Here is a 12,969-nt window from a genome sequence, read left to right as displayed (position 1 = left end):
AAACAGAGGCACAGTGTAGACTGTGGACAGGCTGAAGCCTGGTGGTCCTTGCACGCTGAGGCTTTGTGTACTTGGGCCCAATGCTCTGTCAGAGGAGTGGCTGGCCTGAGTGTGGGTGTGGGGGTGGACTGTGGTCGGGGGGGGGGTTTGAATGGCCGAGCCCTTAGTGTGGAAGCTCTGCCCACCTCCCCACCCTCCGCCATGTTGGCGACACCATGGTCGTTATCCGGAGGCTGTGGAGCCCTGTCCAGTGACACAAACACCACAGTCATCAGGAGCGTTCATGCAAATGGGCGTGACCCCAAGCAGCCTGCCTGGTAGACGGCCAGTTTCGCTCTCCATGCTACGTTAGAAAATAAGCAGCAGAATCATCGGGAAACCACTTCTCTTGTCCTTCATTCCCGAAAGCTGTTAACAGCTTATTACAAGATAGACCGAAGCCTTCAATGGCGCTTTGTAATGATTTCCAGTCTGTGCTGCCGCCAGGACCTCAGGTCACAAACGAGAGGGTCTTTTGCTGCACTGAGTGAAGAGGACGGGCCACCCGGGGGGCAGGATGTCCTGCCGATGCCCCATGAGGCTGAGGCCATGCAGACCTGCTCTTGTCCCAGCGGTGGGGCCTTTAACCCTCCTCAGAGCTGTTTGGGGCCATCTGGTTATTGTTTTAATTGGAAATTTCTCACCGACAGATGACGATGGGAAGTTTTTTCCTATTTCTAGGCCTTTCATGGCAGGGTTCCTGGGACAGGGGTGGCCTCTTGGGATGGATGTGCGGGGTCTGTAATGGGTAATGGGCTGTAGACAGCGGTGGGGGCGGGTGGAGGTCTAAATCCATTCACACTTGGTGACTTTGTTTTAAACTACGACTCTTCTTTCCTCCTTCCCAGACCCGGAGGCTGACATTTCTACTGTTTACCAAACAATGGCAGCAAACATTTCCCATGCAATGCATGCGCGACCCCAGCATCCCTGTGCTGTTTCCTCAGGCCTTCTATGTCTTGCGGTGCGTGGGCCCACGACGCTCGCCCCAACGGCGGTCTGGGCCGTTGACTCCCATGTCCTCTGTGGCCCACCAAACATGGTAAGAGAGAGGGTGTTGGGCCTCCACTGTCACTTTCCCCAAATGATTCCTGTCCCCCTTGAAGTGAAAACACACTGTGGCAAGGAATTAAGCTGACCTCCCCCCAGGCTCATCTGAATATGCCCCCGTCAAGACAGAAACCATGGTGGTACCAGGACAGTGTCCATCGGCTGTTCTCAGGAGCATTCTGGTGGGCGTGGCATGTCCTTGCCTGTTCCCTGGGCGCAGCGGGGCAGGAGGTGACGCTCTCGGGTGGGGAAGGAAACTCTTCTATTCGGAGTCGGGTTATCCGTATCCGGTGATTTAAAGTTGCTGGTGGGCGTTTTCCGACACCAACAACCAATTCTCTGATTCTCTGGGCACCAGATGGTGGTTCACCATCTCAGTCCAGCTGGCACAGAAGCCACCAGCTGTCGTGGGGGACCCCACCGCTCAAGGGTCAGGCCCCCAAGACTGCCTCCCTCAGACACCAACCTGGGTCCCAGGACACCCGCTTCTGACAGGCTGGCCACAGATCAAGGATTCCTGGGAGGCTCCTTAGAGTCTGGAATTTGCTGGAATGGGTCACAGAACCCAGAGAGCTGCTTTAAGTTGACCAGTTTGTTGTAAAGGGTAAACTGAGGAACCAAATGGAAGAGAAGCATAGGGTGAGACCCTAGGGTATGTCCGGCCTCCACGCCCTTGCTGGGCGTCAGTCCTTCCAGCCCTTCCGTGTGCTCCGCGGCCAGGAGGCTCATCCCAGCTCAGCATTTGGCATTTTCGTGGAGTCTGATCTGCAGCCGCCTGGTGTTTGTGGGTGGGGTCCCGAGCTCCCATCACATGGGCTCTCTGGGCACGGCCCCATCAAGAGCTGCTCTAGGGGCCCTGTGGAGTCATCTCAGGGGCATGAACTCAGGAAGAACTACATATCTTCCTGAGAGCAACAAAGGCCACTTGGTCATGGGGGAAATCCCAGAGGTTTTAGGAGCTTTGTCAGGAACCAGGGACAAGGACCAACTCTACGTCGTATTATAGCTGGCTTATTGGCATGTTCCGCTGGCCGTGGAATGAATGATTCTGTCTGTCACCACCGGTCATTTTCACTAGGTCACACACCAGCACACACACACAGACAAGTAAAGCAGGTGTGAGGAGAGGGGGTCCTTGTGGGTTATTTCCCGTTCTAACACTGTGTCTGTCAGAGTCCAACGTGGGGAGTGGGTCACAGGGGCTCATGGGACCAGGGACCCACCCATGGTACTCACACAAGTGTGTGGCTGGACAACTGCAGGTGCCAAGAACCTGGGACTGATCTGCACTGTGGGGGGACCGCATGGGGTTCTGGGAGAACTTCCTGGGTGCTGTTGGTTCTGGGGGCCCCAGGGAGACCCCACTGAGCCTCTGCCTGATCTGCTGCCTTGAAGCACCAGGACTTGGCTGTTCTGGCTTCTTTCCCTCCCGTGTCTGGAGCAAACTCCCCTTCAGGGCTGCTCCAGCCTGTGTCCTCGCAGACAGCCGACTCAGGGGCGCGATCCTGCGGTCCAGGCTCTGGAGGGCGGCCGGGAGCGGGGTCCTCATGCCACTGGACTCAGGGCATGCCCTGTGTGTTCAGCGTGCTGTCCACTCGAGCCCTGGGGAGGGATTTGGCAGGATTCGTGCTTCCTTCCCTGCCTCTGATGACCTGAGGCGAGTGCTCTCTCCTGTGCTGACCCTAGTGTTGTTCATGGAAATTGAGATCAGAAGCCCTCCATGGAAAGGTCAGTGACTGACAGAGGCCCAACTTGAGTTTTGCACCCAGAGAGCCTGTGTGTTGCTGTCTGCGTGGCCAGCCTGGCTCTCTGGTTCCTCTGGCTCCTCTGGGGTCCAGCCAGCCTGGTGGCCCTGCATTTGCCCCACCTGCCACCCTTCCCATGGTCCTGCTCCGCAGATACTGAGTTCATGCTGCCCGAGCTCTCTCCGTCTCTGGGAACCCTAGTCTCTCATGGTCCTGGCTGGCATGCTGGCTGGACCCAGATCACACCGACCGCCCTCCTGTGGCTCCAGAGCTAAGATCTGAGGTCAGTGGACACACACTTGCCACTAGGACAACAGTGTTACTAGCTGAAGGAACTGCATTTCGGGATGTGACCTGTGATGTAAGTCTGTGGGTGGGACAGGGTGAGAAGCTATGTTTTCTGACCCTCGGATGCCCAAAAGGTGCTCAGCGAAGATCTGAAGACACATTTTCCCACAGGAAGTGCACAAAAATGGCATGCACAGTAACTTGGAAATAATCTCACAATTACATCCTCTCAGTTCTGTGTAAAACGTGTTCAAGGCACTATATCAAGAAGCTACTGGGATGAGAAAGTGTCTCTGTGAGTCTAAAATCTTTGTGTATTTATGTCCATATAAATTACTTGTACAAAATTAAGGGAAATGGCCAACTTAAGTTGTCCACCATGACAACTACGCATGTGTGAGCCAGAGTTTGTAGGAAAATGGGAGATTCTGTAAACCCAGACCCTGCCCCCACGGCCCCCTGCCTGTTCGCCTCGCCGCCCCGCTGTGGCTGAGCCCCCAACCCCCGTCCTGGGGCAAAGGTATGTGTGGATGGATCTGCGCATGTGTTATTGGGGTCCGTCACTGGGCACCCCGTTGTCCCACAGCACAGTGCTCCTGCTCTCGGGAGCTCAGCCAGAAACCGCCTCCCCTGTGAGACGAGAGCACAGAAACCAAGGGAGATGTGACTCTTCATGCTGACATTTCAGGAGCAAACCTGTGTGATCAGTGTTTGCACCCAGCCATCCTGGTGCAAACAGATCCCTGCTCGCACAAGAAGACCACAGGAAGCTTTTCCCAGGGGAGGAGGAAGCAAGGAAGCAACAAGCTCCAGTCATCCCCTGCGGGCATGATTTTTTTGGCATGATTTTTCAGTGGAAACCCAGCAGGTGGAGAACAGAGACCAACCCCCGGCCCCTATAAGGCCCAGTGCACACGGGTCTGGGTATTGGCCCGAGAATCACAGAATGTACTTGGAAAAGCAGAGGTGGGGAGGTGAGTGTGCTCCCAAGGAGGAGGGAGGCTGTGTCCCCAACCAACTGATGGCACAGGGCATATTTTCGTCTTCCAAGGCTGCCGTGACAAGTGACTGAAAGCAGGACTGAGCGTCTCCTCACATTCTGGACGCCGGAGTCCTGATGCGGGCAGAGCTGTCCCCTCCTGGAGGTCCTGGCAGCCTCTTCCTGCTTCCCCAGCCCCTTGCCTGCCTTCACCTGCACAGCCAGCCCACTCGCCTTTCCCTCTGCCTCTCCCCTGCTTCTGGCCCCGTCCACTCTTCTTCCCCAAGGCCACCCTCCTGCTATTTTGTGCAGACACTTCTAGGTCATCCCAGACCATCTTATCTCACCATCCTCCTCCGTTTCTCTGCCCCAGGCACTGGGCTATGGCCCGGCCTCATCCAGGATGGGTGCTGTTCTCTCTGCAGGAGTCTCCAGCGGTGACTGCTGTTGACCACTGGCTTGAGGGACTAAGCGATGGCAGGTGGATCATGGTCAGGACCCCAAGAGCAGCCGTCCGCTCAGCATACATCCTCCAGTCGGCTCTGGGAGGACGGGGCGGAAAGACACATTGTGACAGTAAATGATGTTCAACAGCAGCACTGGTCTTACTGAGAGGATCTCAGTGCAGAGTGAGAACAGCTCTGAAGCAGAGGGAGGTATTTGCAATGAACAGAACCACAACTGCTGGTGCATCCTAACACGGGAAGAATTCAGTGGGAGAAAATGAATAAATGACATAGGAGACAGGGGAATACGAAAGTCAGGGAAACAAAGGGATGGCTGCCACCTCAGAGACCATGAAGGACTAACAAGACACAGACGTCTTTGAGGCCCATGTGGGCCCCAAAACTCACGCCACCAGGCAGACCTGCAGGAGGAAGACAGAGACCCCTATACGTGCTGGCCGCCAGCTCTGGACGTATGGAAACCCCTGCGAGTCCCGACCCTGGGAGGCTGTAGGTGTGTGCCCATCCATGGGCCGGCCTTCTCGTTGAAGACATTCCCCAGCACATGTTGCAGGCAGCTCAGTGTCCACACAGGCCCCAGCCAGGCCTGGACTCTGCAATGTCCCCGAAGGAGGGCAGGAGGACCACGGACCAATGTGCAGGAACACTGTGGATGGTGGTGTGCTCACGCAGACCACGTCAAGACATGGTGTGGGGACTGCCTCCCCTGGACATTGGCTCTGTTCTCCTCACTTAGGATCTTGTGGGGCCGTCCCCCCAGAATGTGCGACCTCCCGACACTAAGATTCTTTTAATAGCAAACTGGAGACCAGAGAGGGTGAGGGAGCCAGAAGCCGACCCTAAGGATTGCCCAGACATAAAGAAGGACACATAGGTGAAAACATGACAATTAGAGTTTGTTGGACAATATCAAGCGGTATAACATATACATAATTAGAAATGCACAAAGACAGGGATGCTGTGGCAAAAATAAATGGAAGAAATAGGACTCCAATTTCCCACAATTGGTGAAAAATATCTACAAAATCAAGAAGCACAGAAAACCACAATATGAGAGTAAATAAAGAATTATACTGGTGGGCACATTATAGACCAAGTATTGAGAACAAAGATGGAAAAAAGCCCTTAAAAGCTGCCAAAGAGTGGGTGCCTGGGTGGCTCAGTGGGTTAAGCCTCTGCCTTCGGCTCAGGTCATGATCTCAGAGTTCTGGGATCAAGTCCCGCATCGGGCTCTCTGCTCGGCAGGGAGCCTGCTTCCTCTCTCTCTCTCTCTCTCTCTCTGTGCCTACTTGTCATTTCTCTCTGTTAAATAAACAAAATCTAAAAAAAAAAAAAAAAAAAAAAAAAAAAAAAAAAAAAAAAAAGCTGCCAAAGAAAAGACAAATTACACACGGACAGATGTTCTGGGGGCAGCTGAGACTCTCCAGACACAACGAGGCAGTTGGGAGAGTCTAAAAAGCAGCAAAAGCAGAAAAGAGTGTCAGCCCAGCGTGGGACTCCTGGAGTAGAAGCTGTCTGCATACGGAAGGAGCCACGAGAGCCTCCCAGCTGAGTGGCCCCGGGGGAAAGCAGGACTGGCCCTGGGCTCATGGGAATACGCCGAAGGTGCTTCCAGAAACAGGACACGGACTTGTTACCTGTGCAGCAAGAGAAATGAAGCTTCTGCCTTTATGCAACTGGGGGCACAGCAAGAGCATCTTACCTGAAGAATCTGTTATCTGAAGCCATATTGTGTGTGTTCTCCACTGTATATGTGCAGACGAGCGTGGCAGTCGTCAGGAAACCACTCATCCAGACAGGACTCTGAAAACACATTCTTTCTGAAAAGAAGGTGGAACAGAAGGAAAAATGGTAAAAATGGAGGGAAGAGTAGAAAGGGTTGGAAGATGTAAAGTCATCTGCATCAATGATGTCACCAAGCATGAGCGGCCTGGAGACCTCGTCATGGGCAGGGTGTCCACCTCCAGAAGCTCCACACAGAGGGGCTGGAGTCCACACACACCCATTAGACGGAAGTCTGTTCTATTGTTACGATATCAGGGAAGGCATCCTCCAAGAGCAGGACTCTTAGCCAAGTAGAGAGGCATTCTGTGTTAAAATGGGTCAAATCTCCAAGAAGACCTACAATCCTGACTGTGTAGGCACCTAGTGATGGCCCTAAAGGGTAAGCGAAGGAAAATAGACGCAGCAGAAAGAAATGACAGATGACTACTGAACTGCGGTTGGAGATTGTAACGACCTCTTTCTGTAATTGAAACGAGGAGAAAAACCAATAAGCAAGTATATAAAGAAGATCCAAAAACCATTATCGACCTGCCTGATGGACCTAGAGTGAGAACATCCTAACCCACGCAGCAGAGCACACAGCTCTCCAGCTGCCATGGTCCGCCACATGTCTGCCATCTTCTGAAAGGCAGAGCAGGTCTCCATCAACCTCAAAAGCTTAATGACTTACCAAGAATGTCCTGGTATGATCGTGGAAATAAATTTGAAATCAATAAGAGTAAGATATCTAAAATATCTGGGAATATTTGGAAATTAGATATTACCCTTCTAAGTGGGTCTAGGGAGATGTCACGGAAATTAGAAAAGTTTGAACATGATGAGAACACAGCACAGCAAAATTGGTGAGTCAGAACCAAATTAGTGCTTGCAGAGGAATGTTTATGTGTTTGTTTTTGGTGACTCTTTTTTTTAATATAAGAAAAGTTTAAAAATAAGTTATCTAGGGGAGCCCAGGTAGCTCAGTGGTTTAAAGCCTCTGCGTTTGGCTCAGGTCATGATCCCAGGGTCCTGGGATCGAACCCTGAATTGGGAATCTCTGCTCAGCAGGGAGCCTGTTCCCTCCTCTCTTTCTGCCTGCTTCTCTGCCTACTTGTGATCTCTGTCTGTCAAATTAATAAATAAAAAATCTTTTTAAAAAGTTATTTAATTTCTCCCTTAAGCATCTAGAAAAAGGAAGAATGTGTTAACTAGAAACAAGGAAATAATTAAAAGAAGAGCAGAAACCAAAACAGCAGGAAAAGACAAAAAACAGAATTAATAAAGACAGAAGTTGCTCAGATATAAAATACTAATAAAAGACTGTATCCAACCGAAATCTGGTAAAAATGTGAGTAGAAAACAACAAAAGATAGGATATCCTTGCAGATCTTGCTGGTATAACAAGGATAATAAGAAATATTAAAAATAACTCAATGTGAAGAAATCTCATTACTTAGATGAAATAAATTTTTTGATAAACATCTTACCCAAACTGATACAAATACAGAGAATCTGAATTAGTCCTCTTTTAATTAAATGAGTTGAGTTCATTATTAAAACTCTGCCTCTGTATCTCTGTTTTATCTCTACCATCTTCATCTCTTATGTACATTCCAGGCCTAGATGGAGTTTATAAATACCATGTTTTAAAAAGATCTATTTATTTATTTGAGAAAGAGAGAGAGAGTGTGCACAGGAGAGGGGCAGAGGGAGAGAGAAGAATCCAGCAGAGCCCCATGTGGGGCCTGATCTCATGGCCCTGAGATCACAACCTGACCTGAAATCAAGAGTTGGGCATATAACTGACTGAGCCATCCAGGTCCCCCGGAACATTCTTTACAAAAATAATAGAGCTGGAGGACGTATGCTGCCTGATCTCAGGTGTCATTATAAAGCTTCAGTATCTAGAAAGTATGGTAATGACACAGGACAGGCAAATAGATGGACAGGACAGGGGTGGGGGAGGGTCGAGAAGTTTTCTGCACATTCACGGTCCATTGATTTTCTGCAGTGTCCGTTCCATAAAACTGCCCGGGATGTGATGCTGCTGGAAACAAGCAGGTGCACAGATGGAACATAAGCCTAATCCCTGCCTCACACCTCACACAAAAAATGATTTGAGGTAAAGCATAGACTTAAAAATAGAAACTAATCCTGATAATCTTCCAGAAGGAAACAGGAGAAAATATTCCTTCTTAGGTTTAGTCAAAATTTCTTACACAGGGCAAAAAGTTATAATTTGACTTCACCAGAATTAAAGATTTCTATTCTTCAGAGAATAGAATATTTACGTAAGGCAGGGGGGACCTTCTTGCTGTGCAAATGGGACTGGAAGCATTACCACTGACTTCCCGTCTCGTCTCTGCTGAGGGTGGGCCTGAACGGGTAGCTGCCTTCTGCATTCCCTTCATTCCCTTAAAATCCTCAAGGACTGGGATTTTGCATTTCTTTGTAATTCTGAGCCCTTCTGGGATGTTCTGCCAGATGTCCCACAGGTCAGCAGAGCCCGTAAGACAGATCTGGAGAAAGAGCTGAGGCAGAAGGTGACTTCTCTTTCTGGGGACCCCCAACCCTTCCTGCTCACACCCCAACTGGGCCAATGCCCAGCTCTGCGTTTTAGGGAAGAGACAGCAGTACGAGTACTCTTGCCCGGAGAGGCACAGGAATGCTTTCCAGGGCAAGGCCCGGGGGAGACATTTCCAGAAGTTAGTTCCCCGCTGCTCCGCGGGTATTTTTTTACTTTTCACAGCATGTGCCCCCGAACTCACAGGTGAAGTGCAGACCGGAAGCTGGGTGGGCAGTTACAGGTGCCAGGGAGGGTTTCAGGACCTAGGAAGGCAGAGGTGTGCAGGGATGATGAGCTTCCCCCAACCTCCTCCAGGCGGCGAGCCCATCCATGCTCAGAGACCCCAGTTTTCCAGGCAGTAACTCGTCACTGTATGTGTAACTTAATGATGAGAAAAGTGAAGTTAGGAGTCTGTGCATCTAATTTATGCCATTTTGAGTCAAAGTTCTTGGAAATTTTTTGAAAAGTAGTCATTTTCAGATCCAGAGGATAAATCCTGGACATTTTTGGAAATGCTGTAGAGTTACCTTCCCTACAACCAACAGCAGATCTTCTGTTTGATAAAACAGTGGGAAATGCCCAGTGGCCCATTTTAAATTCCCAGAGAAAGGCCAGTTCCTCTCGCTGGATGAGGCCACACCCTCCGTGCCCCACTCATGCTTCCTACTTTCCAGATCTTTCTGCCTCTTGGCTTTTGACCTGAATTATTCCCTTCACCAGGACATTTCTAATTTCTACTCTTGTGAAAGGGAAATCAGTCTCTGGTGCTTGCCCAAGACAGAGCCCCTGTTCAGGTGGGGTGTGCGGGCAGTGGAGGTGGGCCGGTGGGTGTCGGAGGGTGGGAAATCACTAAGGAAATGTTGGGGGGGTGATTCTGGCTGCATCCCCCTTACACACACACCTGCTGGCAGGACTCTGATGACAGCAGCCCTGGAGATCAGAGGTCAACTGGGAATGGTCGGGATGAGGAGCCCCAGCAGGTGTGGGGTGAGCAGACACGGGGGGAGGGCCTCTGGTCAAATGACAGAGCAGGGTTCTTGCTAAACCCCATTTACAAGGAGGGGTACAGAGGGGCCCAAGACAAGCCTCAGGAGCTGGACTGAAGTTTGCAAGGAAAAAATCTTTGTCACTATTTCCTTCAAAGGTTTCTCTCTCTCTTTTTTTTAAAGTTTCTAATTTAAATTCCGGTAGTTTACATAGTGTAATTTTAGTTTCAGGTGTACAACTTAGTGAATCAGCATTTCTATACATCTACCTCTGCTCATCACCAGTGCCCATCCCCCGCCCCATCACCATCAGGTCGTTCTCTAGAGGTAACAGTCTGTTTCTTGATTTGTCTTTCTTTCTTTCTTTCTTTCTTTCTTTCTTTTTTCCCCTTTGCTCATTTGTTTTGTTTCTTAAATTCCACATCTGAGTGAAATCATATGATATACGTCTTTCTCTGATTGACTTTTTTCGCTTAGCATAGTATCTTCTAGATCCATCCATGTTGTAAGATTTCATCCTTTCTGATGGCTGAGTAATATTCCATTGTATATATGGACCACATCTTCTTTATCCATTCATCTGATAAAGGGCATCTTGTCTCCTTTCACGGTTTGGCTATTGTGGACATTGTTGCTATGAACATTGGGGTGTAGGTGGCCCTTCTTTTCACTATATCTGTATCTTTGGGGTAAATATCAAGTAGTGCAATTGTCCCGTCATAGGGTAGCTCTATTTTCAACTTTTTGAGGAACTTCCATGCTGTTGTCCAGAGTGGTTGCATCAGCTTGTATTCCCACCAATAGTGTAGGAGGGTTCCCCTTTCTCTGCATCTTTGCCAACACTTATTGTTTCCTAACTTATTAATTTTAGCCATTCTGACTGGTGTGAGGTGGCGGTAACTCATTGTAGTTTTGATCTGTATTTCCATGATGATGATAATGTGGAGCATTTCTTCATGTGTCTGTTGGCCATTTGTCTTCTTTGGAGAAGTGTGCTGCTCAAGTCTTCTACCCATGTCTTCTTTGGAGAAGTATTTGTTCATGTCTTCTGCCCATTTATTGACTAGATTATTTGTTTTTGGGTGTTGAGTTGTATCAGTTCTTTATGGATCTTGGATACCAGCCCTTTATTGGATATGTCATTTGTGAATATCTTCTCCCATTCCACAGGCCGCCTCTTAGCTTTGTTGGCTGTTTCATTCACTGTGCAGGAGGTTTTATCTTGATCAGGTCCCAAGAATTCATTTTTGCTGTTGCATCCCGGCCTCAGGAGATGTGTCCAGGAGGAAGCTGTTCCAGCTGATGTCAGAGGAGAGAAGTTTATTTAATGACTGACAGAGCATCCTGCCAGGAAGATGAGTCCCTATAATCTCCAAAATAGTAATGTAGCAGCATTCCGACCAGGAGAAATCCTATAGCTGTTTTTCTCCAAGCGGAAGGAAGGGAGCCCAGACTGAAGACCAGGTTGGCTGGGGAAGGAACAGAGGACAACATGATGTACGAGGAGGACATGAATCACTCCTTCTAGAAGCATCGATGGTGCGTGCAGATGGAGCCAATGTGGTCAGACACCCTCGGTAGATGAAGTATTTATCATTAGATTCCAGAAACCCCAACAGTCTAGTGTTGACTGCTGCAGGCATCTGCCTGGGGGGATATGTGTTCCCGAGAAGTGGAGCCAGGGGAGGATACGCTATGGCCCCGGGCAGACCAGTGGTATGCAGTGATATGGATGGAAGAGCCTGAAGCACTGATCCTCCTGAGTAGTACATGGACATGGGGTTAGAAGCCGAGCTCTGGCACTGGGAAGGCACCTCTGGGGCTGGACAGCATCTTCCTCTGGCCCTGGGTGGTAGTTCTGAGTGGGCTCATTCAGACGACATGCTAGATGACACGGTGATAATCGGCAATCATATTTGTCAGTGTCACACTATAGCAAAAAACAACAGGGTTTCTGGTCCACCACACACAGTGGCTAATGGAGAGGAAATAGAACACATGGCTGAATGGCAGCGTTGTTCCACACCCCACGCCCCCAGCCCAATGCACTTTGCTGACATAGCTTCTCTGATTTCTGAACATCAGGCCATCTGCGAGGTCCATGTGGCCACTGCAGTCCTCTACGACTGGTTAGTCGACGTGGCCCCACGTGTGTTTCCAAGAACAGCCTGTGGATCCAGCTCACAGGGAATTTCCCAGTTTCCCGAGTCACTTCTTTTTGTTTCTGGAACCATCCTCAGGACTGACCCAGAACACAGCTGTCCTCGCCCAATGCCCCCGGGTATGCAGAGCCCCAGTGCATCTGACCAGTAAGGAAATAGGAGCAGGAGGGGAAGGAGAGAAGCCGCGAGAATGTCACCCTTCTCTGAGTCACACAGGACTATCGTCCTCAACCAATCCACCAGTTCCAGTAGGAGTCAGGATACAAATCACAAACATGTTGGCATTTTCGGCTTTGGATCCGAGGGCTTTGTGGGGTGTCGGTTCTTGTCGCGGACACCCTGGTCTTTCAGACAGCGCTCCCTCTAACGTGATGCCTCGTGACTCTGGATGCTGGGGACATGTGTCTGTGGATTGCGGGGGCCGGTGTGGTGGGGGGTCTGGCGCCTTCCTGCCTACAGAGGGTCTGGCTCACGATGGGTGGTAGTTGTCTCCACTGTAAATCAACAACAGTGGGCAGGCACCGACCAGCCTTCTCCTGCTGTGTAGGTTTTACAAGTATTTACTTAGAGGTTCCCTAACCGGTAACTATCGGAGGATGGACACCACAGCATGCAACATAAATTCGTGGTATCTGTTGACGTCCCTTCAGCTTCTCGGACGGCAGAGCCCACGCGAGTGCCGTGACCACAATGTGAGATTTCTGCCTCAGTTGGCTGAAACCTCTCACGTAGAGTGCAGGCATCTTTTCTGAATACAATGTGTCCGCAACACCTGAGTGACGTGAGCGGTGTCCACGTCTTCCCGTAGGAGAGGATGTGGGAGAAGTGACGACAAGGGCCCATTCTCGTTGCATGGGGGTGGCCATGCACCCCACACAGCCCATCCTGACCTGCCACTTGGGCCCCCAGCAGCCGCAGACCTG

The sequence above is a fragment of the Mustela putorius genome, unplaced genomic scaffold (assembly GCF_011764305.1).
Source record: "Mustela putorius furo isolate JIRA1106 unplaced genomic scaffold, ASM1176430v1.1 tig00003869_pilon_pilon_pilon, whole genome shotgun sequence".
In the NCBI taxonomy this organism is placed as follows: domain Eukaryota; kingdom Metazoa; phylum Chordata; class Mammalia; order Carnivora; family Mustelidae; genus Mustela; species Mustela putorius.
Note: the sequence above shows the minus strand (reverse complement) of the source record.